This window comes from Leptonychotes weddellii, chromosome 14 (assembly GCF_054177405.1).
Source record: "Leptonychotes weddellii isolate Sample4059 chromosome 14, ASM5417740v2, whole genome shotgun sequence".
Lineage (NCBI taxonomy): Eukaryota > Metazoa > Chordata > Mammalia > Carnivora > Phocidae > Leptonychotes > Leptonychotes weddellii.
Window position 1 is genome coordinate 70,727,407 of NC_138382.1, and position 22,570 is coordinate 70,749,976.

Genomic DNA, 22,570 nt, shown 5'->3' on the forward strand with positions numbered 1-22,570 from the left:
GACTGGCCAGTATGACCGCGGCCGCCAAGGGAGCAATGTTAGTAGATGGGTCCCCAAGGATGCAGGGGAGGGGCCCACAAGTTCGCTGACTTCGGACCCTAATCCTAAGTGTCTAGAACCCGAGAAGGGGTGGAGGGGAGTCAGCTGGGTCTGAATCGCTATGAAAGTTTGGGCCTCAGTGTCCCCATCCTTGAAATGGGGGGGTGGGGCTCGGCTGGGCCGATCACTCGCGGTCCCAGGGGCTCCGGGGCGCGGAGGGGTCCGGCTGCCCTGCGGTAGCCGCGGGGCGCCCCCCGGGCCAGCGTGGCGGCAGCGCGCACGAGCGCAGGGGGCGGCGCGGCCCCGCGGTGGGGAGGGGCGGGAGCGCGCGCGGGCCCGCGCAGGCGGCGGCGGAACCGAGCGGACGGGCGTGCGGCCGCGGCGCCGCCGACTCGTGTGGGACGCGCCGCCGACTCGTGTGGGACCCTCCGCTCCGGCCGGCCGCCCGCCGGGCCGTGCGCCGCTCCTCCCGCCGGCAGCCGAGCCGCCCGCGCGCCGGTGAGTGGCCTGGGGCCGGGGCCCCGGCAGGATCGGGCCCGGGAAGGGGCGGGGGCCGCGCGGCGGGGCCGTCACCCAGAGCCGGGCCGAGGGGGTGCGCGTGCCCGCGCGCGCGGCCGCGGCTCGGCGGGGGACAGCGGGCGGGGGTGTACGCGGGAGGTCGGGGCGCCAGTGAACCAGCGAGTCTCAGCGTGTCGGCGGCCGTGCGTCCGAGCGTGCGTGGGCGGCGTGTGTCTGTGTGTCCCCCGGGGTGTGCGCCCGAGTGCGTGCGTGCCGTGGCGGGCACGGTGCGTGTGCACGTCGGAGGGTCTGGGTTGCGTGGTTTGCGGTGCATGAGTGCGGGGGACCCGGGCATGGCTCCCTTGTAGCCATTTATTGTTTACTATTTGCCAGGGAGTGTGCCAGGCGCTTCACGTGGAATCCCATTTTTGTGAAGGAGTTGTGTGGGTTCAGGGAGTATGTATGCGCACGTGGGTGAGTGTTCACAAGTGTTTTCTGTGTGCATTTGTGAGCCTTCGAGGACAAAAGTGAACGAATACGAAAGAGTATTTTGTGTCCAGGAGTGTGTGAGCGTGTTTATTATGGAGGCTGAGGGTCCCCCCTTGCACCCATCAGGCATCTTGATGGCCCGGATGCCAGGGAGCCCATGGAGAGAAGCAGGCCGGGGGTGGGCACCCGGTCGGTGCTGGGCCTTGTGTGCTGACTGAGAGCAGAGGTCAGACCCGCAGAGCCAGGCTGGGCCTGGCAGAGGGGGAGGCCTCCAAGCCAGGCCTTGATGGGGCCCACTGGCAGGACCCTGCGTCCGGCTCCAGGATGCTCGGGCTGGACTGGGGCTTTGGTGGGCCTGGTAGAGCTACTTGGCCTGGTACTAGAGGACTGGTGTTCAGTTCTTCCTAAATACCCCTCTGGGTCTCTTGGCTTTGTTCTCACCCCTCTCTGACCCTGGCAGATTATAACTTTACCCCCCCCCCCAGGCCTGGGTGGGGGGCTGGCTCGGTCCTGACCCTGGGAAGGCCAGGGGCCCCAGGACACTTGTCTGTGTATCTCAGGGTCTCTCTCTCTCTGCCCGCTCTGCTAAGTAGATAGAAATTCATCTGATATATTCATTTGTTAAGCCTGGGCTCCAAGCATGAGCCCCCAAGACAGTAACAAATTGATCACAGCAGGCTTGGGACACTGGGTTCCAAGGTCTGTCCTGCAGCTTTGATGGACGGTTTTGGGGGGGCTTTATAAATGTTCAAAATCTCTGCCGTCAAAAGTCTTAATTGCTTTAAGGCCAACTTTAGAAACACTGAGCTCCCTCGTTCCCCCTGAGTTTTCAAAACTCAGCTTGCCTTTCTGAGGGGAAAATGTCGTGCACAGGCAAATCTTGGAGGCACATTTAAAAATCGTGGTGTTAATGGAAGAAGAATTTCATTGAAAAGGATGCAGAGCCGGCTGGAAGCGCCTGTTCCCAATGTAGCAGCTTACGGAGTGAACTTTGGACGTCTTCTTTTAGCAAATGAAACCTGGAAGAAACAAAAAAGATCCACATTCTTTTTCTTTTTTGTCCTAAAAAAATGAGAGAGAAAAAAACACCTTCTGGGTTTGCTGGAAATGCTGCCTCTCCTTCTCCCCTCAAGGCCAGGCCCTCCCTCCATCCCCCACCCCCAAATAAAATATGCCTGTGGGGAGCTGTAGATGAGTCACTCCCTGGCAGAGAGCCCCACGGGCAAACATTTGGGAAGGTTCTTGCCTAACTTCCCAGAAGAAAAGGCCCAGGATTTAAAATGGTCCCTGTGGTTTGTCAGCCTCTGCAGTCCCGTCTGCTTCGGAAATGACTAAAAAGTAGTTTCTGTCTTCAGAAAATAAAGTCTCAGACTGAAGCAGTGGCCCAGGTTGGTCTGGGCTTTGGGCCATTCAGATTGTTCAGGTTTCAAGAATCGAAGCTCCTGGCTTTGCCAGGTGGCATTTCCAGTGGCCCTGAGCAAGGAGGGAGCAGGGAAAGGGGACGGGAAGGCATGTTTAGGGAGCACCTACTGTGCAGAGAGACAGAGAGGTCCAGTCCCAGTCCTGGGACTGCTGAGAGGAGGTTGAGGCAGAATCCTGTCACCTGCTTGACTTCAAGCCTGTCCTCTGCATGGGGGCGTGACGCTTGTCTTCTGAAGGTGCACAGACCGGGTGCTCCGTGCTTTCACACACATCTACTCCTTTAATCTTCCTCATGAGGCAGGGGGTTGTCATCTCCATTTTACAGATGACATCACTGAGGCTCAGAGAGATGAAATTCCAGGCATAGCTTTGCGAAAGTAGCACCACAGCCAATGGCCACCATTTATCGAGGGCATACTGTGTGCCAGGCACGGTACCTAAAGCTTTAAGGGCCTTAATTCACTCAGTCCACTCAGCAACAGGCGGACGGGAACTCTCCTGATGCCCATTTTACAGGTGAGGAAACTGGGGACATGGAGAGATGAAATCATGTGCTGGGGATCACGGACTGCTGTGCAGTTGACCCTGGGGTTGAACTCAGACTTGTCTGAGCGGAGCCCGTAGTCTTCCCGCTGGACCTGGAAAGTCATGGTCACTGTATTCCGGGTCCTTGTGCGGCTGGGTTCCTCGCCAGGCTCCCGGTTTCCGGGAGGGGCCTTCTTGAAGGTGCTGCCCTCCTTCCTTGTCCACTCCTGTGGAGGACCCACGCCCAGGGCCAGGACTGTCTGACAGAAAGGGTTCGCAGTTCACATTTTTTTCTTCCTCATGAAGTGCCAAAGATTGGTTTCAGAAAGGAAGTGTCAAAACAATTGTCAAAAAAAAGAAGAATATCCCCTTCCTCTTCTCGGGTCAGACCAAGCAGGGGAGTTAGAGCGGGGAGAGTGGAAGACCCTGGTGAGTCATCCAAGATGAAGCGCGGGTTGGCATCTCCAGGCTCGTGTGGGGAGGAAGGCTGCTGGAGCACTGCCCTCAGGAAGAGCCTAGTGTGTTCTGACCCCTGGTGATGGCGACTTACCTCCAGGGCCCTGACTCCCTGTTGTGAATATCTGACAACAGGATCATTTCTACATAGGCTTCTTGTCCCTTGCCCTTTTAGCCCCATGCCTGTCTCTCTGACTCGTTCATTGCCGTTCTTATCATGGGTTTCTACAACGCGGTTCTTAAAAGGAACGTAATGTGTGAGGACCTAGTGTGTGACCTGGGGTGCGGTTTGGGGGTGTGCGTTGCCCCTGCGAGGGTCCTTTGATGTTGGAAGGAAAAGGTATTTCTTCTCCCTTCGGAGTATGCTCTGCGGATTGATGAACATTTGCAAATTGCTTTGAGATGCGTTAATTTAAGGTGTGAAATAATAGATCTTGTGCGAAGGCTCAACCACATTTCTGGCATTGATGGATTTCTCTCCCGTCTGGCCTGTGATTTGGGGAGGTAAAAATAGTCCTTGTTTCTCCATTTTTATCTTTATTTATTTATTTATTTATTTATTTATTTTTGCTGATGTCATTCTTTGGAAGCGGTGTGCACATAACCACGGACCTTTCCTTGGCTATCACTTTGGATGGTTGCCAGAATGCTGGCGACCAGAACGTGCAGCTTTAGGGAGCAGGGGTGCTCCTGGAGTATGTGTGGGGAGGTCATCTGGGGTGCTCTCTCCCTGGGTGTCTGTGAAATTGCTTCAAAACGAGTGGGTGGTTGATGACCAGGATTGGTCAAAGATCCTCAGGGGATTTTTTGGTATTTGGCCATCTTATATCTGACTCTTGCTTGGGTAGTGACAAGATGGCCTTTGGGGAAAATCTTTATTTTTTATTTTTATTTTTTTTAGCCATTTATTTATTTATTTATTTATTTTAAGTGAGCCCATTGCCCACTGTGGGGCTTGAACTCATGACCCCGAGATCAAGAGTCAGATGCTCCACCGACTGAGCCAGCCAGGTGCCCCGAAAATGTTTTATTTTATAAAAAGAAAAAATCAGGTCAGTTAGTGGCTTCACCCATTCCTGTCTGAGCTGGGTGACATACTCACAGCCCCTTCCTCTGGCCCAAACTGAATTAAAGCAACAGCCTTCTCAGACTCTGCTTCCAGACAGGAGCGGACATTGGGGCAAATCAGTTGGTGGTGTAATTTCCTGTGACGTTCAATTTGGGAACTTGACTGTGGAGTGTGATCTAGCATTTTGACATCTGTCCTTCTAACAGACTTGCTCGTGTGGAAGCAGACCCACATACACAGCCTCTGCTGTGTTCTCTCCAGTTCTGGATTTTTCCACAGATGACTACTGCTCGGGTGGTCTGGTGGCAAAAGCCTGGTCTTCTGGCCAGGCCTCTTGGCATTCACCAGCGGGATCACCGCACCCCAAACCCAACCGGCCGCTTTGGCTGGGCTCTGGGGGACAGATGAGTGAGGGGCCTGCAAAACTGAAAGGTGATGCAGCCGGGATCTGAATGCATTCAGTTCCAAGGGCCTTGATCCACATGGAGCCTTTCTTTCTTTCTCCTCGACATCTGCGTGATGGTGACCTCATAGAAAAGAAAAAGGGGCTTTATGTAGGAATTCCATAGAGTGTGAAGGAATTTCTGCGAGGGAAGGGGGAGGGAAGCTGCCGTTGAGAGCCTGCCGCCCTGCATTTCCTCGAGTTGTTTAAGCCTCACACTTCAAAATTAGGCTGGGGGAGGGGCAGTGCTTGATCTTGGCGAACGGAGCTGGCCTCTTAGAGGAGAACTCCCCAAAGTCCCCAGGTTGTAGTTGAGGGAACGGGGTGAGTCCCTCGTTGCAGGTGAGTGGCAGCGTTGGAATTTGTCCACGACCCCTCTCCCCAGGCTGGCCCTCTCTTGTTCCTTGTTGTCCCCAAAGTCTTTGAAACTGGGAGTTGTCAGGAAGAGATCTGCAAAGGGGCAACAGTTACCCTGCAAATGACCTTCAGCTCTGTTGAGTCCACGCTGCCCCTGAGAAATCCAGTAGGCTCACCATCCAGAGAAGAGCCACACGCCCATTTTACAGAATGGAAACTGAGGCCCAAGGAGGGGAAGGCTCCAACCCACATTCACATTAAGAACTTGAGCTTTGGCACCAAATGGAGGGAGGTGGGGCGTCCCGAGCAAGTCATTCACCTCTCCGAGCCTCAGTTTCCCCATCTGGAAAACAGACAATATTAGGACCTCAAATGTGTGAGGGAAGAACTACAGGAGATAATGGATATAAAACCCTCCGCACATGGGTCGCACCCCGGAAGTGCTTGATGCTCACTGCCTGAGATTTTATGGGAGGTGAAGAAAGTGTGTGATTATTAAGGACCTGCCCAGGGTCACCAGGCTGGGAAGGTTGTTTCCCTGTCGAGAGCATTTTCAGTGTCCCTGTGTACTGAGGCCCGAATTGGGCCGAATTGGGCCGAAAGCAGGGTCAGGATCTCTTCCAGGTGCCACTGAAGCGCTGCCCTGTGATCATGACCCTCAAAATAGCCCCGGGGGAAGAGACATGGCAGTTTGGTAAAACGAGGCGGGACTTAAGTCAGGGCGCTCTGGGCGGCTCAGGAAAATGTTTGGAAGTCAGTATTTTGTGCTCCCCTCCACCCGCGCCCCACGAGGCTCGGAAAGGGAGCCTTCTAAGGTTTTGACGCCTCCTCTTGGAGTTGGAGGGTCTCGGGAGGCCCAGAGAGCGGTGACAGCCACAGTGTGTTATTAAGCAAGGCAGATGTTTTGTTAATTATTTACACAGCGTCGGGCCCCATCAGAGGTCTGTGCTGACAGAAGCGGCTGTTGCAGACCTGGGCCTGGGGGCAGGTAGTTCTGCGTGAAAAGCGAGCAAGCAGAATCCTCCTGGAGGGTCTGCACAGCGAGGCCTGGGGGCATCCCTGCACGTTTGTGTGGGGTTCTGGCCGGCTGGCTTGTTGTCCCTGAGGGAGAGGCGAGGTCCCACGGAAGCAGCTGCCCTTCCGGAGGCCACTTCTGTGGGCATTTGGCCAGCTCTTCCCACCTGAGACCCCACCATGGTGTGTGTGGTGAGTGGGGAGCATCAGCAGGCGCTGGAGCCACCTTTGAATCCAGCACCTCTACTCCCTCACCTGGAAAATGGGCCACTAGCCCCAGGCTCGAGGCCCTTGATTCTTGGACACTATTTGGGGGCTGGGGTGATTCACCTTAGAAACCCAACTTTAGGACTAGAATTGTCAAAAGGAAGGGGCCTGGGATGAAAGCATTCCCTGGAAGGTCACCGAGGGTGAGGGATGCTAGCTGGGGGCTGGGCAGACCTAACCCTATCTTGCCACAGCACTAACCCTGTTATGTGTTTTCTGGAAGGAGGGTTTGCATGGGAGTCATTTTAAGAAAAGTTTCTTATATGAAATATCCATAATCTGTAAGTCTGTGGAGACAGAAAGCAGGTTGGTGGTTAACAGGGGCTGAGGGAGGAGGCATGAGGAGCAACCGCTCAATGGGTGTGGGGTTTCCTTTGGAGTGATGAAAATGTTTCGGGACCAGAGAGGTGGTGAATGTGCTAAACGACACTTGAGTTGTGCACTTTAAAATGGTTAATTTTATGTCATGTGGAAAATTTTTTACAAGGTTCTGATGCTTCAAAATACAGGCACGAAAGCCTCTCATTTTACAGATGGGGAGACTGAGGCCCAGGGAGGTAATGACCAGCTTCCAAGGTTGTGGCTGATCAGAACACTTCCCCACCTGTCAGGCCAAGGCTCTGGTCATGGTGCGTGGGCCTGGGCCGTGTGCAAAGAGTCCGATGCAGAAACGCAGACCCGTCCACAGTTGTGTAGGTGGAGTGGACTCTGTTTGGTTAACCAGATCCGCCTGCGCCGGCTGGTATGCGGCCGTCCGTTCACTCATTTGTTGGAGAAATACCTCCCAGCGTTGTGGGTCAGGTGTTATTCTGGGAGCTGGCCCGGGGACCCTCTCACAGCCCCACCCCGCACCTCTAACCACCTGGTGAGGACAGGAGTTGTGTCATGAACCCCTGTGGGTGCTTGCAGTTGGCATCTCCTGGTACTCACTCCCTGGGGTAGCAGGAGGGCTTTCCAGGAGGGAGGGGCCTCTGAGCAGGCTGGGTGTTGGGAGGTCTGGAGGTCCGAGAGGGCTGGGGTGAAGGGCCGGTGGACCGCAGGGTGAGTGGGTGGGTGGGGCTGCGGGATGAGGAGTTGGGGGCGAGAATGGGGTCCTAGGCTGTGGGCAGCCCCCCAGCAGTGTGAAGCCAGAAACTTCTGCCCCTTCCTCAGTTTTTGACCCCTTCGGTAGATTCTTTGTACCAGGCACCTACTGTATGTTACATTCCGTTCTAACCCTTCCCGTGGATTAGCTCCCTTCATCCTCCTGGCAATTCTCCGATGCAGGTATCATTATAACCATTTTACGGACAAAGAAACAGACACAGAGACTTGTATGGTACTTAATTAATTGCCGCAGCATTGGGGTCTGGTCCATAGGGTCAGAGGACAGAGGCTGCCATCTGGAAATGCCTGTCGTATGGGCTGTGAGTTGGTGCCCAGGCGCAGGGCCTGGGAGAGGGCCTCCCAGGCAGCTAGAAGGAACAGGCCCTACCAAGGAGCAAATGGTGGGTGAAGAGGCTGCCCAGGCCTGTGGGGATCTGGGGGAGATTTGGTCTTTCTTGCAAGAGCAGAGGGGCTCCTGCTACCTCTGCACCCCACTTCTAAACCATCTTTCTCTTGCTCACTCCGCTCCAGCCATGTGGCCTCCTTACTGTTCCTCAAGCATATACTCCCCACTGTCCCCTCTTCCTGAAATCCTTTTCCCCCCAGGGTTCCCATGACTTGCCCCCAGCCTTCATTCAGGACGCCACAAACGTCACTTCTCCAAAGAGGCCCTGTTATCCCCATCCTATTGAAATCTGTCCCTCACTCCTTCACTCCCCATTCCCTGACTTGGCCTCACTTTTCTTCAGGACCCTTCCCCCTTCCTGATTCCCTATGTTGTCTCCCTCCCGGACTAGAACGTAAGCTCCGTGAGGATGAGATTTGGTCTGCGGACTGCCACTGGGTCCCCGGTGCCCAGCACGGTGCCTGGCACATAGTAGGTGCTTAGTTAATACTTACTGAATGAACGGAAAGTGTCAAGTGGGCAAGTGGCAGGATCCTTGAGGAATGTTTATGTGGACTTACTGAATTTGTTAGCAAACTTTGCCCGTCCCAGTGGGCAGTGAAAGGCTGAGTTGTGCCCAACTGACCCGCCTCTGTCCAGGGAAGGTTTCTTAGATAAAGGCTCAAATTATTCCAAGGGAGGAGCTTACACTTATAGAAGGGCTTCTACCTGCGAGCGTTATCAAGGTCTCTTCCTTTGCTTCTTTCCTGCGGAGGGGGCTCCTGATGCCTGTAAAGCAGTGGCTTTGGGTTGGAATGGGTGGGTGCGTGTGTTCAAGCTACACTTTCTATCAAGTATACTATTTTTTTTAGAGGGCGAATCTTTTGAGGGTTGCTTAGGAAAGGGAGGTGTTTAACTCTCCCAAGTGACTCCAGAGACTACCCCGCCCAGAAGATGGGGAGTTGTGGGTTGAAAGGGGCAGGTATTCCCTAGCTGGTGTGGCCTTGGCGGGCCTCCAGGGGGGTGGGTGCCCAGATGGCAGGACCATTGAGGACCACATGGCAGACAGACAGGGAGCCAGGGACAGGGAGCCCACCCATACGTTTGGCGGGTCCTGCGGAGTCCAGCCGGAATTAGTTACACCAGGATCTCAAGTGTGGACTTGGTGTGCCTGAGTCAGTGTGTGTGCATTTCTTTTGTTCATCTCCCCCAGGAATTTTAGCGGCTTTTTGTGTTTGTTTTAAATGCCAGCCTTCTCAGCTCACCCAAGAGGAAATGAGGACTGGATATTTGCCCGTGCAGAGGCTGAGGACAAGGATGAGGGCTGCCCACTCTTGATGGTGACAGCACAGCATTTGGGAACGATGCAAAGAACATACTTTTACTCCAAGCTAACAACTTTTGTTTGCACATGCTTTTATGACATCCCAGGCCTTCAGATATCACCCATCTATCGGTTAGACACGTGATGACCACAATTTCCAAACTCTCAAAAGGGCAGTGGTCTGTAAAAGCATTTTAGTGACATTTGGGGACAGGAGAGGCTGTTTGGAAGATGCTTGTTTGGTTGCTAGTATGTAAGAAGTTCCTGGATGCTCGAATGGCTTATGGGCGGCATCTTTGAAATTGCACAGTGTTGAAAATTCTGGGACATATGGTCACTGTGATGTGCTAATGTTAGCAATCGAGATATTTAATTACCCAGAAAAACCCCTTTGCCTATCCACTACGGGTTACTGGAGAGCCTTTATTTCTCAGGAGGAAGGTCTCACACTGTGTAATCTGGACCAGCAGACAGGGAGTCATTATCCCTCATTAATTTATTAGCTAATTAAGTGATTTATCTGGTCACGCATTTATTCCTCCCATTGCTGTTCACTGGCAACATTTGCTGGGTCCTTCTCTGTGCCTGGACTGGTGCTGGACACTGGGGATGGAATGAAACAGAAGAGCAGGTATTACTGAATCCCCACTGGGTGCCAGCCCATCGGGTGGTGCTGTGGGCTACAGGTGAATTCATTTCCCTGTGCACGTTTACTGAGCACCTACTATGCGCAGGCCCATGGAGATGCCAAATGAAAATGACACCGTACTTGTGGTTTGAACTCTCACTGCATTTTGATGGCGTCTTTTGGTCCTGGCCCTCTGCATGCTGTGGCAAACCCAGCCAGCCACCGTTCACAGGCCCTGGAATGAACCAGAAACAATCCAGATGCCCCAGGAACCGACGTGAGAACAAGGCATCCCCTTCACACGTTGCGTCTCAGCTCCGCGTCTTGCCGCCACCCCGCATTTTGAGACAGAATGTGAGATCTCGTGGTTGGCTAAATACATAAATATTTTATGTTTCGATATTCTGAAAGCGAAGCCCAAATGCGCAGAACTGCAGCACATCAGTGCTATAGATCATATGTTATAATAATCTGATGACATGTTGTTTAAATATTTATGGACTGATGCGCCATGACAATGGGGGGAGAGAGTAGTCTTGGAGGAGAGTCGGGGCAGATGCTAGAAAGGAGGGAGCAGACCCACGCGATCCTGGGAAGTGCCACACGACACTCAGGTTTTGGATTTGAGGTTTTGGGGTTATAGGACAATAGCAACAGGCCGTGCCCTTGACCGATGTCATTTCGTCTAATCCTCACATCCACCCTGCGAGGATGCGACTCTTAATGATCCCAAGTGACAGAGGGGACACTGAGGCCCAGGGCAGGTCAGATCTGCCCTAGACCCCACAGCTGGGGTGGCCCAGGGTCAAACCTGGGTTGGCTGCAGTCTGAGCTCGTATTCACTGTGTGTTCTGCTCGATCCGTGACCAGTCCTATTGGAAAAGCTGCTGCCGCCACCTGGTACTAACTGGACTTTGTAAATCACAGAAAGAAAGGCGGCATCTGTGAAATGTCGGGCAGGCATAGAAACCACAGGAACAAGTCTCTAACCCAGGACCACGCCACATGCCTGGCACGTGGTGGGGGCTCTGGAAGTGGCACTTCCGCCCCTCGGCCATTCTTTTTGCTGCTGGTTTTGTGGTCGTTAGGGGACCTGTCTGCAGACAGTCCCTGAGTTAGTGCCTGGGGCCCCGGCCTTTCCGTGTGCCTTCCCTCCTCCCTGCCGTGTGACACCGCAGAGCTCAGACGTGGTAGCCCCCCAGCCTCCGACAGCCCTGCAAGGAAGCCCCCGTGTCTCCGCCTTACAGATGAGGGGCTCCTGCCGACTCCCACTCCCTCCGTGCGGGGAGCCGTTCCTTCCACGCCCTCCCGGAGGCTCTGCTGGGTCAGCCTCCCCCCACTGGCTGTCCCGCCACCGCCGTCAGTCCTGCCTGTTTCATCACTGCTCAGTGTCCCACCGATCGGCACGTCCCCAGCACCAGGAATGGGGCCTGGTCCACGAGATGACAATAAATGAGCAGCGGTAGGGATTCAAAAAAGAAGCTCCGTGGACAGGGGTGAGGGGAGGGCTGAGTTCTGAGAAGCTTTTCGGCCAGTGACCGTCTCAGACCACATGGTGCCTTCTAGTTCTGCAGAGGCCTAGGGATGTCCCCTGGGGCCTCCAAGCCAGGGGATGGGGGTCAGAAGGTCATATGAACAGAAAGTAGGGCCGGCTACGTGATTTGTGCGGCGCAGCACAAAATAAAAATGCAGGTCCCCTTGTTTAAAAAGAGGAAAAAAGCTTTTTCCTTTGCCATCTCTTTCTACCTGTCATGGTGGCTTTTCTTAGCGAGTGAATGCCATGCTGCCTTGGGCACAGGGACACTCACGGGGCGAGTACAGACCTGCGCAGTTACCCTGTGGCGCACTTGTCCCCGTGAGTGTACCCAGGCCCCCGCCAAGGGTGGAGGATGGCAGGGGTCACTGGGGTAGGAGGTCAGAAACAGGACCACCCATGAGCTCAGGCTCCAAGCGCCCCGCACATGCATCATCGTCCCACCGGACTTCACTAAGACGGCACAAATTCAAAGATGAAGTGAAGGCTTTAAGACAGTGGACACAGAGCATGAAGCCCCAAGCACTGGGGGCAGGGCAGGGCGAGACGAAACCACACTGGTCACATGCCCGTGAAGCTGGCCCCGATTAGGGCTGTAGGCTCTTCCCACCAGTGCGCACGTTGCAGAGAGCTTGGGGCCAGATCTTACTTGGAGGAAAAGTTCCCCTGTGAGGTGCTCCCTGCAGACCACCAGCCTGGGCTGTGAATGCTGTCTGGTCTCCCTCCTCACCCCGGGCCTCTCTTGCCAAGGACACACCGTGGACGTGGGTCTCCTTGGAAATGCCCCCCGCCCCCCGATTTCATTCTTCCCGTTGTTGCCTGATGTTATTGCGACGGACCAATCCCTCTGACTTCTTGTCCTTGGGTGACTAGGGTCAGAAATCAAATGATGAGGTTGCTCACCCACTCACTCGGGAAGAACGCTAAGCAGGTGGTGCCCTGGGGATCAGAGAGGGCGGGGAGCTCAGATTCCACGAGCTTCCCACGCTGTTCCTAGCTCTGAACCGGGGCCGGGGTTGGGGGGGGTGGGCTGGCAGCCACAGGATGCGGACATCTGGTTACTCTGGAAAACATGAATGAGGGAGACTCAGGAAAGTTAACTATTATTTAGGACCAGCGATGTGGCCGAGTGCTTTATCCGGGTTGCCTTCGTCAATCCCCACAACAACTTTGGACTGGCCCCATTTTTCAGATGAGGATAACTGAGGTTCAGAGATTGAAGCCACCAGCCCAAAGCCATAAGCCACATGGTTTGGAAACTGAAATTTGAACCCAGGCCTCGCCCAAAGCCAGTGCCGGGGCCACTGCCTGGCTGAGTCTTCTGACTCTATCCGTTGCACGTGAGTGGGGGCAGGACAGGAGCCAGACCTTAGCCGCTGCTGCTTGTCGGCCCCTGCCTCGGAGCAAACACCCTCCTTGGCAGGGAGCAGGTCCCGAGGCTCCAGCTGCAGCTCCCCCCTACCCCTCCCCAGACCAGCCAGCCCTGTGGCCGTTCTCAGGCCGAGATATGGAGGGAGGAGGTGGTGGGTTAACATGCCAGCCACGCCCCTTACCTTCTGCTCATCACTCTCCTCGGCTTGTTGCTTCCCACTGGGGGCCTCAGTTTTCTCCCTTGCAAAGCGAGGGGGAAGTCTCAGTTCCTGTCTCCGGGGGAGTTTTCATGACCCGGTGAGGGAAGCACGCGCTTAGCAGCCATTCAGCAATAGGTACTTATTGTACTGACAATTAACGACACCGTGTGGGGTGAGGACTGCAGCTTGGTGGCACCTGTGGCCCTCAGGTGCTCCTCTCCGCACGCAGCCCAGAGCTGCCCCCTAGGACTCTTCCCTTGCTTGCTTTGTTTGGTCCTTCATTGATCCAGCACAGCCAGGCACGGTTCTAAGAGGCATAATGAACAGAAGAGGCAGAACGGAGCTGGCCTTCTGGCTGGGGAGAGCCGGCATAAACAAGACAGGAGTAAAGTATGTCCAGTGTTACTGGTCCGAGTGTTGGAGACAAACGCAAGGGACTTGGGTGTGGGGCTCCCTCCTGGGGTGATATTCCCACAGCCTCCTGAGAGTTCACATGATGCCTGTTCTAGATCCCAGCTCCCCCGGTGGCACCATGGGGCTTGCTTTGCCTCAACTGTCTTTGACAAAGTGGTTTTCCCAGCTGGAATGTGGGAATCTTCCCTCAGGCTCCCCCAAGACTTTGAACTGCTCCTTCTCAGGGCCAACCTGGGCAGGTCCTGGCCACGTATTCTTGCACTGACTCCACCTGGTGACCCTGTGAGGCAGGTTCTTTAGTCCCGTTTTACAGACAAGGAAAGCGAGGCTGAGTGAAGCTGAGTCGGGGGCCCAAGGGCACACAGTGGGTCTGTGACTGAGTCAGGATTCGAACCCAGGCCTTCGGCTCCCAGAGCACACACACCCTAAACCATTCTGTCCTAGTGTGGATGGATGTTTTTGTGTTTCCAGGCATCAAAAGAAGGCATTCTGCTTCTGTTCTGCTCAAAGGAGCAGATGCTCAGCAAGCACCTACTATGTGTCTGGGCAGTGCTGGGCGCTGCAGGAGGGTGCGGTGGAGAGGAATGCTCAGATTGGTCTGGAGGTCTTTCCTCCAGGGCTGTGAGCAGGTAAGGTTAGCTCCATGGTAGGGATGAGGACGCTGAGGCCCAGAGAGTTTCCACAGCTTGCAAGGTCACACAGCCCCGGACAGCCTGTCATCAACCACGGCTATCTCAGGCCAGCTTCACCGTCCACCCTCATTTTGTCCTTGGATCATCCGAAGCCCAAAGAACAATTCAGTGGCTCGACTCCAAATTGGAGGGGGGGGAGCCTTTTGCGTAATTTTGGAAACGGACACCCTTTCCACAGTGAAATTGCTTTTGAGATGCCCCTGATTCTCGGCGGTGAGGGCCTGTGGGCATGGGACTGGGGAAGGGACTGGCCAAGGGTTCCTCCCCGGACTGACACCCAGGTGATAGGGTTTCCTGACATGGGGCGGGGGGGGGAGGTGCGGCGCAGACAAGCTGTTTAAAAGAAAATGTTTCCAGAGCTGTCCCATCCCACCGTCAGCAAGCAGTCCTTAAGCAGCAAGGAAACCGCGTGTTCCTTGTTCACAAAATGGTGAGCTGGCCATCAGACCTATTTATTTAAACCCAGAGTTGACGAGGCTAAAGACTTCAGCTCTGAGCGGGCACGCTGCCTCGCTGTAGCAGGGGAGCCTAATCTTCAGGGTTTTCTTCCCATTTACGGGTTTTTGTTGTTGTTGTATATTTGTAAAATGAGGCTTCTGCTGGCAAAAGCAGGTTTTAGCGAGCGCGGCAGCTCTTTCAAGACCTAATAAGGCCCCAAAGGAGGGTGTGTTCCGGCAACACTTTCCTTCCCCCCACCCGGGGCGGCCCGATTCGGCTTGCCTCCTGCACTTTGGGCACCGCGGACCATCCGTCTTGCTTCCCATTAACAGAATTACCGCCATCACTTCTGCAAGGACGAGATGGGCCCCTTGGAACTGCCTTGGGGACAGAGGCAGGAGAGGTCGCCACGCAGTTTTGCTTAGAGGGGAAAGGAAAGAAAAAGAGAAAAACCAAACTCTCACAAATGGATGGTTCTTTGGGTCTGAAGGGCCTGGGCCCCGGAGGAAAGGGGCCTCGGGGCGGGTTCAGCCCTGCTTCCTGCTCACAGTCCCAGGCGGGAAGTGCCTGACGCCTCTCACAGGAGAGCGGACCACACAGGCGATGGGGCCTGGGGTCGGCAATCTGGGATTCTAGCTGGAGACCCCCGTGTCAGGGAGCAAAGAAGGTGGGGCTGCAGGTTAGAAAGAATGTTTCTGCCTTGGCTTGAACTGCGTCAGGATGTCGGGAGTGATTTCCTGATGGCCAACTGGGGGGTGGCGCGGGGTGGGCCCAGTCTCTCTGTCCCCATCGGTAAAGGAAGGGACCATGAGCTCTCTGCCCTTTGAGCCTCCTTGGTTGGCCCTCGATACCTGGCTTTGGGGTGAGGCCAAGGCCACAGAAGCCATAGGGTGGGCCTAACAGCAGGAGGGAAAGCAGGAAGAATCCCAAAGCAACACTGACTTCCAGCAGTGTATTGAAGCATCGCCTGACTCCCCAGTGGCCCAGTCATGGGGTGTGTTCCGAGGGGAAAGTCCTGAGTCTAGACCTTCCACCTTGCCAAGGCTAGAGGCTCCCCACCCCATGCCCAGCACCTCCTTCACCAGCGCCAGTTCTCTTAATAGGGTTATTCTTTGTATAGAATTATCCACTGTCTTTTTAAAAGCAGCTCCTCCTCTTATTGCTATGAGTACTTTTTCATCAGAGTGTCCATCAGGGGTTTACACATGCTAGCATCAGCTAGGCTTCACCTTGAAGCAGCTCCGTTTTATAAGTGAATCCCAGGCTCAGAGAAGTAAAATGACTTATCCAGGGTCATACAGCAACGCTTTGAACCCAGATCCATCTCCCCTGAAAGCCCCTGCACTGGTACCTGTAAGGATCTGCAGGAGAAAGCCAGGTGGAGAGGGCGTGCTGGGTGGAGCACTGGGAGGTGAGCAGCAGGAGTTGCAGGACCCCACAAGAGGCTCTCTGGAGCTGATGTGGTCGGTGACAGGTGTCACCTGGGATTGGGGTCAGGCAGGTAAGGTGGCCTTGGATACTGAGCTCTGGGAGTGATGACTTGATCTGGAAGCTTTGAAGTCTGATACGGGAGGGGCCGTGTTTCTGGTGGCTTGTATGGAAAATGGTTTGGTGAGGGTGGTGTTGAGACTGGGAGGCTGGTGAGGAGGCAGCAGTGTGGACGTGTCATGGTGTGAACTGTCTTGGAGCCTCTCAGCTGCCTGAGGCCACAGTTTCACCAGAAAGGACCTTTGGCTCTACACCCCACCCCCCAACTCTCCCACCCCTGCCCTAGCCCTTCCTGCTGGGTGTCTGGTGGGAGGCACCTCGCCTCTGAACCCCAGCCTCCTTCACAGCTTTCTTGTGAAAAACAAGGCCAACGCGCCTACGACTTGCTGGGGACAACGTGAGAATAAATGATAAAATATGTAAAGCTCGCAGCGTTGCTTTGGGAAGGGGGGGAGGGTGCCATGGATGTGTTATCTTCCCTAAATCCGATTTCTGCTTGTCATTTCTGTCCTCCCTATCAGAGAAGCTGTTTTGATTGCTGGGGACGAGAGAAGTCAGAGTTAATGGGAGTGCATCAGCCGAGGCCTGGCCTGTTCAAGGCGTCTGTCGCCAAATACCTTCATTTCCCAATTTCCAGGCCATCTCACTAATCTGCAGGAGCCCTGGTTCTAACGCACTTCCCAGGGATTGAATTGTGTTGTCACTGTGATTGAGTTCTGATTCTCCCTTGATCAACTGATTGATCGATTGAACTGGCGAAGTCAGAGGCAAAGCCGTGAAAGCGACCAGCTCTGAGTTCTAATGTATGTCTGTGTGTGTTGGGGGGTGGGCTGGGATCCGAGCTTCCCCTGCCCACTGGGAGTCGGCCCGTCTGGCAGCTGACGTTAGCCATGCAGTGAGGGGGAGGCTCACAGCCTCGGTTTTGGGGGGGGGGTGTGGCGCCATGGGTGTGTCCCCCGGATAAGCTGGCTGTTCCCAGGATCTGTCCAGGCCAAGTTTTCCACGGAGGCAAGATTCTCAGGAGGGTGAGCCTAGGCTAGCCCAGGAACTGCTTTGCACCCTCCCATAGAGCCAGGTGGTTCTAAAGCAGATGGGGTTCTGCCCGGCATTAACGGACTCAGCCCCCTGCCCACCACAGGGCCTAGCACCTGCTGGGGATGCAGCCCAGATACTATTATGTTGAATGGACTGATAAGGGTAAGGAGATAGATAAATGTGTCCCATACTGGCTGGGTGACTTCACGTATCTGGGGTCTCATTTTTATCCTCACCAGAACCCATATTTCGGCTGGGGATACTGGGATTCAGAGAGGTGAGGACTGTGGCCAAGACATTCAGCAGAGAAGCCTTGGGGCTGGTCTGCCCATGTGTGTGACCTTCCACTCCCGTTAGAGCTCTGGGCCCTCGGCCTGGTCTTTTCTTCTAGATGCTAAGCTCCCCCAGGGCTGGACGTGGCCTGCCCAGACCAGGTCTGCACTCCTGCTCCTGCCCCAGGGCCGATCCCTCCTCTAGAGCGCCCCCCCCCCACTTAGTGCTGGGCCGAGATGGGGGTGGGGGGTTCCTCCTGTGTGCCGGGCACTTGGCCTACACAACCTCATTGAACAAGCGAGCCTTTAGGTAGGTCTTCTCCCCATGTTCACATCATGAAAGCGAGGCTCAGAGAGATGAGTGAAACTTGGCCGGGGTTTCCCAGCGAATAAGGGAAGGAGCCCAGATTCAAATTCAGGAAGGCCAGTCACCTGCTGGCTGGAGAGCAGGTGGCTAGGATCCGTTATCAGGGGCATGATGTTGGAGGCAGAGCTTTCCCATGCAGAAAAAGCAGGGAGTCTGCCAGGGTTGAGCGGCCCCTTGGTTCCCCAGGAAACGGGCTAGATCGGGCCCCAAACCCACTCAGTCCCCGTGCGGCCACCCCAGCCCGTCTCTTTCTGGCTTCCGTTGCTCCTGGGCGGTGGGAGGACAGGAGGATCCGACTTCCCCGAGTGCCGAGCATGTGCTAAGCAGTTTGCTACACAGTCTGAACTAATTGTCGCAGTGACCGTGGGAAGCCGGATCTGCTTATCTGCACGGCCCGCTCAGCTCCATTGCCCTCCTAGCGCTTATTGCTGTCCAACGTCTGTATCCACCTCTCCACCGCTCGACACCTTTGGGGGGTGGGCAGGACCTCCCCTGCCTTGCGCCTCGGACAGCACTTGGCTCTGTGAGCCTCTCGAAAAAGGTCTGATGACTGATGACGGGGTGAAGAGGAAACCGAGGCAGCAGGCAGAGCCCCAGGCCCGTCCGGTGCCAGCAGGGGGCCTCGCTCACAGACCGGCTCTCAGCCCGGAGCTCCAGGTGCGCCTGTCTGTGTCCCCGAAGGTTCACACTGCCCAAAGAAACTTCTAGTCCGCGCCTGTGGCTTTGGATCAGCTCTGAAAAAGCGTGTCCTGTGACTGCTCAAGGAATCTGGGCCTTTCGCCCAGAAAAGAGTGTGTTTCCTGGCTTCCTGAGAACTGGGGCCCACCCTGCCCCTGGCCTGAGTGTACAGAATGGGAGGGAGGGAGAGATGGACTCTGGCCCGGAAAGCGACAGCATCAGACCTTACCGTCCGTCTGAGGTTGGCAGCCCGGTGCCCGAGACTGTCCCGGCGAGGCCGGCCCGGCACGGCCATTAACCCTAGCGCTCCAGGCAAAAGTTTCTCCAGTGTCTGGGGCTTCCTCTGAGGGGGGATCGGCGCTCCTGAGTTACTGGGAAAGGAGCCTTCCTCATGCTCAGGCAGAGTTTTGTCGCCTGGACGGCTCTCCCAGCACACCTCACTGGTTACCACGTGGCAGACGTGGGGGTGACGCGGGGCTGACCTTCATGTGCCCAGGGCCACGGGCTTTTCGTGGGTGCGCCTGGCATCTGGCCGTTCCCTCCAAGGCCGGGCGCGGGTTTACGAGGTGTTTTTGAAGAGAGCCGGAGTCACCCGGCCCGTGATGTCTGCACATCGAGTCATTTCACGATTTGGTTTCCTTTTCAAGAGAAGGGTCTGTGTTTCTGTCTCCTTGCCCTGCTTTTCCCTTGTATTTTCTTTTCCTGGTGACCCTCCCTCATTGACTGGCCTGGAAGGCGTCCTCCCTGGGGCGGGGAGATCACCCAGCCCTCGGAGGGGATTAGCTGCAATTACCCACAGGTTAACTAGAATAGACTGGGCACATTTCTGAGAGGGAGAAAACCTTTTTCGTACGCCTAGGAGCGTGGGGGAGGCCAGCCTCACTTCTCCTCGGCCAGGACTGGGGAAAACAAACAAACAAACAAACAAAAAACCAAATCACCCAGCAGAGCACTGTAGCTTGAGTTTGCTGGTTCCCGAATGCCAGATCCAGGCCAGGCCCAGGGCTATGTGAAACCCTCACCCGTCCATGGTGAAATGAGAAAATTTAAGGACAGGCCTTTCTTACATCAGGTGTCCTCTTTTATGCAGGTTGGTGATAATAGATGGAAATTTTACTGTAGATGCCAGAAAAAGTTGGCGGCCTTATATCCATCTTCGGAATTTAGGGGAAACATTACAGGCCTGTGAAATCTCCAGACCTGGGAACCGCTGGTTTACTTCCTCTGCAGCATGAGAAGCACAAGTTGAGCCTGGAGCCTTAGATGAAGCCTGCAGTGCCTGGGGAACCCGGGGCGCTGGGGGCGTGTGCACGCCGGCCACGCCCGGGGTGCGGCGGGAGCGTGTTCGTTTCCACAAACCGGGTGGTTACGACAGCGGTATATTCTCTCACACTCCTGGAGCCACACGTCTAAAATCAAGGTGTCGGCAGGGTCGGTTCCTTCTGGAGGCTCTGAGGGAGGGCGTGCTTCACATCTCTTTCTTTGCTTCTGGCGGCCACCGGCAAGGCTTGGCGTCCCTCCGTTTGTAAACGCAGGACTCCAGTCTCTGCCTCTGTCATCGCATGGCCTTCTCCCCGTGTGTCTTCTCTTCTTATGAAGACACCAGTCATTAGATTCGGGTCACCCGGTGATCTCATCTTCACTTGATTACATCTGCAGAGAGAGAGCCGATTTCCCAAATAAGGCCACAATCCCAGGTTCCAAGTAGACATGAGCTTTGTGGGGACACGGGGACAGCGACCTGGGCGGGGGCTGGGGGGGGAGGAGGAAGGCCTGTCTGCATCAGGCATGGCCAAGTGTTAGTACTTTGGAGTGTCTGCAGCTGTTTGAGTTAAAACAGGGTTCCCAAGAGGGACTGCTGTGGCCGCCTGGATTGCAGGGCCCTGGTGGCCGCAAGGTCCCCACTGACATTCCTGCTGGAGGAGACAGATGCACACAAGGTCCCAGGTCCAGGGTGGGAGAGCCGTCACCCCGGCCAGGGCCAGGTCGTTTGACTCAGGGGAGGTGACCTAGCCACCCTACACTCTGACTCCAGAACCTTTGCTCTGCATCCTAGACTTGTTTCTATCCTTTAATGCAGGTGCCAAAGATGAGGGGATCGGCCCACTTGAGCCTTTTGAAAGACAGACCATCAGCATTTAGTCTTTTGGTGGCACCGGCTAGGACTCCCCAGAAGCCAAAGCCCCTCAGTGCTCAACACCAGCCATCAGCCCTGGCTGTGCTCCTGCCCGGAGTGTGGCCCCTCCCGGTAACGACAGGGCCCCGCAGTTCTGGGCGGTACCGCAGCACAGCGTCCGCCTACTCTGTGGATAAAGGGCTGCCTTCCTGTGTGGCAGGAAGGAAGGATCTGGGCTCTTCTCTTCCTCCAGGGACCCTTATCTATTTTGGCAAAAAGGTCAGATGTTTCTGGGTTAGCATCCCAGCCCTGACACCTCCTAGCCAGTGATCTTGCTCAAGCAAGTCCCAGGGCCTCTCTGAGCCCCGCGGCTCCCCTCCTGTGAAATCCGAGTAGTGATTCTAGCTCGGAAAGATGAGGGGATGGCCGTGGGGCTTAGAGGTTGTCACGCGCTTTTGTGAATCCTTCCAGTGTGTAGCACAGAGCCTGGCGCAGAGTAGGTGCTCAATAAATACAAGCGAGATAAGAGAGAGTATCTTGGAGCCTGGAATGTGAACTTCACAGCACTCATGAGACAGGGTTCCAGCGTAGTCCCTCGAGAAGGAGGTGGAATAGGCATTGCCTTCCTTCTGTGTGTCGACAGTTACCTGAGCTGACCGGGGCAGGCGTGGGGAGGTCAAGTGCGATGCAGGTAGCTTTGGAACCGCATCTGGGGCTCTGATTCCTCCCATGATGCATTCAGTAAAATTAGACCTGGGCTTGGCACCGTGGGAGGCAGAGCAGTGTGTAGAAGAACACTGGAAGGGGTGTCTGGCTTGGCAGCCCTTACCAGCCCTGTGTGCAGATGCTCACCACCCCTCATCGTGCTGTGAAAACTCCCTCTCTGCCGTAGACCTGAGGCCGCTGCTGTCGTTTGGGCCTCTGCCCCACAAGTGATTGCTGGGCGTGCCAGCCTTCAGGCCTCTGCACCTGCTGTACCCCCTGCCTGGCGTGCCCTCGCCCTGCTCCTCTGCTCAGAGCGGCTTCCTGTTCTGAGACGGGCCAGACAGCTTACACATCGCTTTCGCTGTGTTTCCACACCCTGGGCATACAAAGCAGCGATCACACTGGGTTGTAGGTTCTGCTCTGAGACGCCTGTCTCTACACGGGGAGCCCCACTGAGGACAGAGGCTGGTCTGAGTGAGTGTTTGAAAATGGACTGAACAGACGATTGAATGTCCTTGGACACATCACTTCTCTGCTTCGGTCCTCGGTTTCCTGTCTCTGAGCTATAGGATGTGGACCGGTGGGTTCCCTGGGGCCTTTCTGAAGTCTCTGGTGAGACATGCACTTTTAAATGAGTGGCTTCAGAGTTCCTCCTGCTCCCAGGAACAGCGCGGGAGCGTGGCAACAACAGCATACGTGTGCCAAGTGGCCACACTGTGCGCAGAGCATACGCACGGAGCACAAGAAGCACAGAGCATGGGGGATTTTCTGGGTGCTCAGCACAACGTTCCGAGTTAATGGATTCCGGTGTCTTTGAAAAGGCAGGACCGAGGCAGCCTCAGTGGTTATTTTAACTGTAGTCACGCCAACCCTTCCCCACCTGTCCCTCTGTGGGAATTCTCCCCAGGCCGGTGGAGGGAAGAATGTGTGCACCTGCCCCCCCCCCCGCCCCCACCACACACACACACAGCTCTCTCTCTCTGCACTTTGTGTCTGGCCAGGGCTCCTCCTGAGGATGCATACAGCAGGTTCTGCTGGGGTCCGTCCCCCGCTTTCTATGCTCCAGGCCGGCGCCGGATTTCAAACCTTCCCGTCTGTTATCTCCCAGCTGGGCAAACTTGCACCTCTCTGAGCCTTAGTCTCCTGATCTGCAAAATGGAGACAGTAATTCCTCGTGGGAATGAACAAGTGGACCCAAGTCTCGGGCACAGTGTGTGGCCTGGGGCAGGGGCACATGATACGGTGGCTGTTCTTCTTGG

The 22,570-nt window shown here is 55.5% G+C and overlaps 1 protein-coding gene across 1 annotated transcript in view; it reads left to right on the forward strand.

Annotated features, from left to right (window-relative positions):
- The first annotated feature begins 383 nt into the window (after positions 1-383).
- Positions 384-22,570, forward strand: part of NEK6 (NIMA related kinase 6) — an 83,685-nt gene continuing 61,498 nt past the window's right edge. Inside the window, exon 1 of the mRNA XM_081803581.1 lies at positions 384-537. The gene's annotated coding sequence lies outside the window, so the exon portion shown is untranslated. The remainder of the gene's footprint in view (positions 538-22,570) is intronic.